At 33.6% G+C, this 5,183-nt stretch overlaps 1 long non-coding RNA gene across 1 annotated transcript; it reads left to right on the top strand.

Moving 5' to 3' along the window:
• Positions 1–243: 243 nt before the first annotated feature.
• LOC110796053 (uncharacterized) lies at positions 244–1,261 on the top strand. Its single transcript, XR_002535505.2, has 2 exons — positions 244–499; positions 1,020–1,261. It is a non-coding gene; the product is annotated as an uncharacterized lncRNA (long non-coding RNA).
• Positions 1,262–5,183: the final 3,922 nt, after the last annotated feature.

Below are 5,183 nucleotides of genomic sequence, written 5' to 3'. Positions count from 1 at the left end.
CCGAACTGAAAATAGCGGGTTTGGGTTGAGATTTTCAACCCGATTAATTAAATGGGTCGACACGAACCCGACCTGAAGTTAAATGGGTTAGGTTTGGGTTAAAAATCTCAACCCGAAATCAACCTGTGTAACCCGATTATTTATATGGGTCAAAATCAGGTCGGGTCAACCCGACCTGATAACCTGGAAAAAGTATAATAATAATAAAAAAAAAGGTTTAAAACAAAATTTAGTGTAGAAAGAACGAAATTTTTGTTAAAACAAAAAAAAGAATACAGCGCAGCTCCTTTGATGCAATAATGGGCCAAGCCCAAAATTACTTTCCTTTACACTAAATTATGATGCACTACAAACTTACTAACCCTAATTGCACTCTCAGACTCTCTCAGACTCTCTCTCTCTCTCTCTCTCTAAAAACATAAGCGCCGCTTCCCGGTTCTTCTCAATCTCTCATCCTCTGCTCAACGGCTCAATTCTTCGGTTCCTCTTCATTCACTCGGTAATGTTCTTCACTCTTTATTCATTTGCTGTGTTCTTTCTCTGATTTATGCTATTTTTTTTTCGATTTTTATATGCTAATTTATGCTACTTTTTTTTATATTCGATTTTGTATATGTTGATATTTTCGATTTTGTTTTTCTCGATTTTATTTATGCTAATGTTTTATATTTTTTCGATTTTATTCTCGATTTATGTTCAAGAATGATATATGTCTTTATTTTAATTTATACATCATTATATGTTAATTCTAGTATACTTTGAGGATTTGCATATCTATTTTATTTATTTGAAGAGTAATGCATGGTTTTGCATCTTAAAATCAACAGTTTTTTTGGATTATTAATTGACTTTAGAGTAATTTTCTTGATTTGAATGTTTATGTAAGTATATTTTCGTCGATTTGTATGATTTTATGAATGAATAATTTCGTGGATTTGTATTTCCCCGATCTAATTTTTGTTTCCGTTTTATTTATAAAAATGCTAATATTATTATCTTTTGTTATGTTCTGTGTGCAGGTGTATTTATTCAACGAAATTTTGGCATCCCGTTATCACAAAGCTACGAATGGAGGATGCAACACACTACATTTTAGATTTTTAGATATTTTTCTTACTATTTAAGTTTTAATTGATTGTTTGATTTTGTTGTAATATAATTTTAATATTTAATCCTGCACTTTTGTTTTGGTTTTATGTTGATGTTAAACACCATCGTTATTTCCAGATCTAATGAAAAAAGCTTGATTAATATTCTTGTATCGAAACAAGCAGGTTAAATATGTTAAATGGGTTCGGGTTGACCCAAAATAAGCAAGTTAAATGGGTTAAGCTATTTGTAAAAATTCAAGTGAAAATAAATCAGGTTGAGCAGATCAGGTTTGGGTTGACCCGATAAGGAGCAGATCAGGTTAGGGTTTAGATTTTCAACCCGATTACTTAAACAGATCAGGTTCATGTTGGAGATTTTCAACCCGTTTATGTTTGACCCGAACACGAACCTGACCCAACCCGACCCGATTTCCACCTCTAATTCTAATACATATTTAATATATAAACATATCATGGGGGGGGGCATGGCCCCCGCCAGCCCCCCTAATTTCGCCCCTGGTCTTAGATGATCAACTCTATTACATAAGTCAATTCCTTACTTATATATATATATATATATATATATATATATATATGTAAATGAACCTCCCCTATAATGAGAACCTATGTGAACCGTTAGATTTAACAAAAATCGACGGATGAGATTAAATCTCAAAGCAATCCAACCCGCACTGTTTTTGTTTCAAAAAACACATGTTTCTCTCTCCTCAGTCCTCATACCGTATCCAACTTTCTCTCTCCCCGAAATGCAATTACTCGAAATATTCATAAAATTTTAGAGTTCGTGGAAGCAAAATCGAAGTATGTCGTGCAACGTTCAAATATCTTCACATGAATCTGCAAATTGGATGTCTAAATCATGTACTACTCACAATTTCTTATGTTTTTGCTAAAATTAGGTCAGATGAATTTTATCTGATTTTCTAGGTCTAATTATTTTAGAAATTTTGGAGCTTGAATTTGCGGAATTTTAGAGATGTTGTGGACGAACTTTTGATTGAATTCATGAGAAATTTGTGTGGATGGGTTTTTTGTGCGGATTTTGGAAACTTTGCGAACTGATTTTGAGATCAAAGCCTAAAATATTACTTAAATTCGTTGATTTAATTTTCTGTCATTGATTTAACTGGTTTTGGATTGGATCTGTTGATTTGTTCTACAAAGTAAACCAAATCTCTATGAAAGTAAACAAAATCTCTATGAAAGTAAACAAAACCTCTCTAAAAGTAAATCAACAACAAACTGCTGCAAGTGTTGCCTTATGTTTCTTGGTGGATAGTTGATTTGTTCTTGTGGTGGGCCTAATGTCGTTTGGACTGGAGTTCTCTACAACCTGTTTTCTTGTGTTCTACAGTTGTGTTCTTTTTGTTAGGTGATGCAGCTTGTTTGCTTTATCGTGAAGGAGTTCAAGTGTTGGGTTGGTGTGGGTGGGAGATGGTTGGCTGGTTCTGGTGTGCTTTTGGTTTGGTTGTTGAATGTTATTTGGTGGTGTAGCAAGTTGGTTTGTTCAATAAGGTTGCAGTTGTAGTTTCTTCTTATTATGCCTGAGTAGTCCGACCTTGATTGTTGGGTTAGTTGTTTAGTTGTTGCCTGCTGGGTGTATATTTTGGTCTTCTAGGGACTGTTTTGTAGCATGGTTTTTCTTTGCTATGTTGTTGGTCTGCTTTTGAGTTTTTTAGAATCTCTCATCAAGTATAAATTTCTCTTATTTCAAAAGTAGATCGAAGTTTGGTAAAAGTAAATCAATTAAGATCAGAAGTAAATCCGTGAAGATGTTAAAGTTAACTAAAATTGTGTTAATGTAAAGTTAAGCTCTCTTAAGTAAACTAAATATCGATCAATCTGTATGTAAAACTTGGTCTTTAAAACAGTTATGCAGAACAATAAGTATCAACTAGCAAGAAGAAAGCCACCATTAAAACCTGATACTTGAATACAATGATTAAAATTGTGATGATGCTCAAATTAGGTTATTAAGTAAGTCAATTGGATTCAAATGTCTAAGTAAACAAGAAATGTGCAAAAGTAAACTAAATCGCTCAAAAAGTAAAGTTAATAATAATGGAAGTTCAATCGTAATTTTTTGTTAAATTTTTTTCAAAAAAAGACCTATTAGCTCAAATGGTAGAGCAGTGTGTCATTGCACATGTATGTAGGTTCAAAATTTCAAATTCTACATAGGTTTACTGAAAAGTAAATTAAAAAAAGCTGAAAAGTAAATTAAAAAAACTCAAAAGTAAATTAAAAAAGATGGAAAGTAAATAAAAAAACTCTTAAACAAATTATAAAACAAAACTGGAGTTTTTTTTAGCCTAAAGAACAAGATACTACAAAGGATTAGAAAAAGAAACAAGAGTAGCAGAAGTTGTAGTAGTGAGAGAGTGAGGCTGCTACCCTAGAGCCCTTTGAACTTTGGTAATTAACGCCGCAATATCCTAAACCTTGCCCAATTGAGTGAATCTCCTGGATCGTCCAGTGTAGCCTGATATGAACTAGCCCTGCATCCCTTAGCATCTCCACCGGTAGGTACGAGTCCGAGAGAACCCTAAGTGAAGTCATGTTCCTGTTAACAGTCAATTTCGGGCCTTTAAGACTCGCAATTTCCTTCGCTTGCAAAGCCGAGTCTGTATAGCCCAAAAACTATCGTAAAGGTAAATAGCATCGATACAAAAGTAAATTAAAATTGTTTTCTATTTCATTATCATCAATTGAAATAAAAATAAAAATATAGTTAATCTCTTTGCTCTAATATAATTTTACATGATTTTCCTTTACAATTTAGAAGTAGATAAATAACTCATAAAAGTAAATAAATTTAGTTCAAAAGTAAAGAACCATCGAGCAATAGAACCAATATCGGTTCCACTTGATTTTGGCAGTACCTTCCTTCTTAAACCAATATCGGTTGCATGGTTGCCTGGTCGTGAACTCTTTTGACTATTATGAGAAATGCAATGGCCTGGTAATAAAAAGTGTTCAATGTTATTCTGTGTTGTTGTGCTGCTACGGTTCTTCTTCTATTAGGCCTTTGTTATGCTGATACTTTTTGTGTCTGTTCTAAGCCTGGGCTGCAGAGGTAGATGGTGAGGTTGTTTGCACTGCTCCGGAGTGTTCAGCTTTGTTTTGATGTTCAGTTGGTGCTACTGTAGACATCAAATTTTGATCCCCAATTTTGTATGATCCTCTGTCAAGGAAAATATTTTTTTTTTATATAATTTTTGCTCGAGTTTCTTTGTTCATTACCTCGGCGGTAATGGTAAGACGATTTAAGGAGTAACAACGGTAGTAATTAAAAGTCCGAAAATATTAACAATAAAACAAAGACGTTTTAATTAAATGCCCAAAATCCTTACAATGTGTACTTCTAATCTACCAAAATAGCAAAAAATCGAAGCACAAATCGAATCGTGCGCATTTCGTGCCGGAAACCTCCAAGCTTCACTTGTTCATAATTATGAAAACCACGAGCGCCACTAGTAGCACAAATAACGCCATGAGCAAGTTCAAATACAAAGTTAGCATCCGAAAATGCTCATCGAAAGGAGAAGGAGGTGGCTGATCTTGGTTGTTGGGAGCCATGGGTGCCGTGAAAATGGAAGATTTTGATGTTTTTTGGATAAGGTGGAGATAAGAAATAAGTGGTAAGTGGTGAATTGTATAGGGGTAATCTCCTTTTATAAAGGAGTACTCCGTATTCCGTATTGTATAATATACTTTGATTCTACCGTATAATACGTCAACACGCTAACAATAACTTAATTCAAGTTTGTTATGTGTAACGACACGCAAAAATTATGTGTCTATCCCTTATCCAATATCACTACTTAAGGTGTTTTGTGTAAATGTCTAGGGTCGTACAAATTTATATGTTACTATGAGTGTGTACCCGAAAAAGATAAAAACTCCAATTCATAGGACCCGGAATAATAACGTACCATGACCGGGTTAAAAGTTTCGCCTTAACAAACTAACAAATTTAACATTACTTACTACTAACGTAACAATACCAACATACGAGACCGACTAATTACAACAAAACAATGCAAAAATGACTTAACAAAAAAGTAAACT

This window comes from Spinacia oleracea, chromosome 5 (genome assembly GCF_020520425.1).
Source record: "Spinacia oleracea cultivar Varoflay chromosome 5, BTI_SOV_V1, whole genome shotgun sequence".
Taxonomy (NCBI): domain Eukaryota; kingdom Viridiplantae; phylum Streptophyta; class Magnoliopsida; order Caryophyllales; family Amaranthaceae; genus Spinacia; species Spinacia oleracea.
Note: the sequence above shows the minus strand (reverse complement) of the source record. Positions and strands in the feature narration are given on the sequence as shown.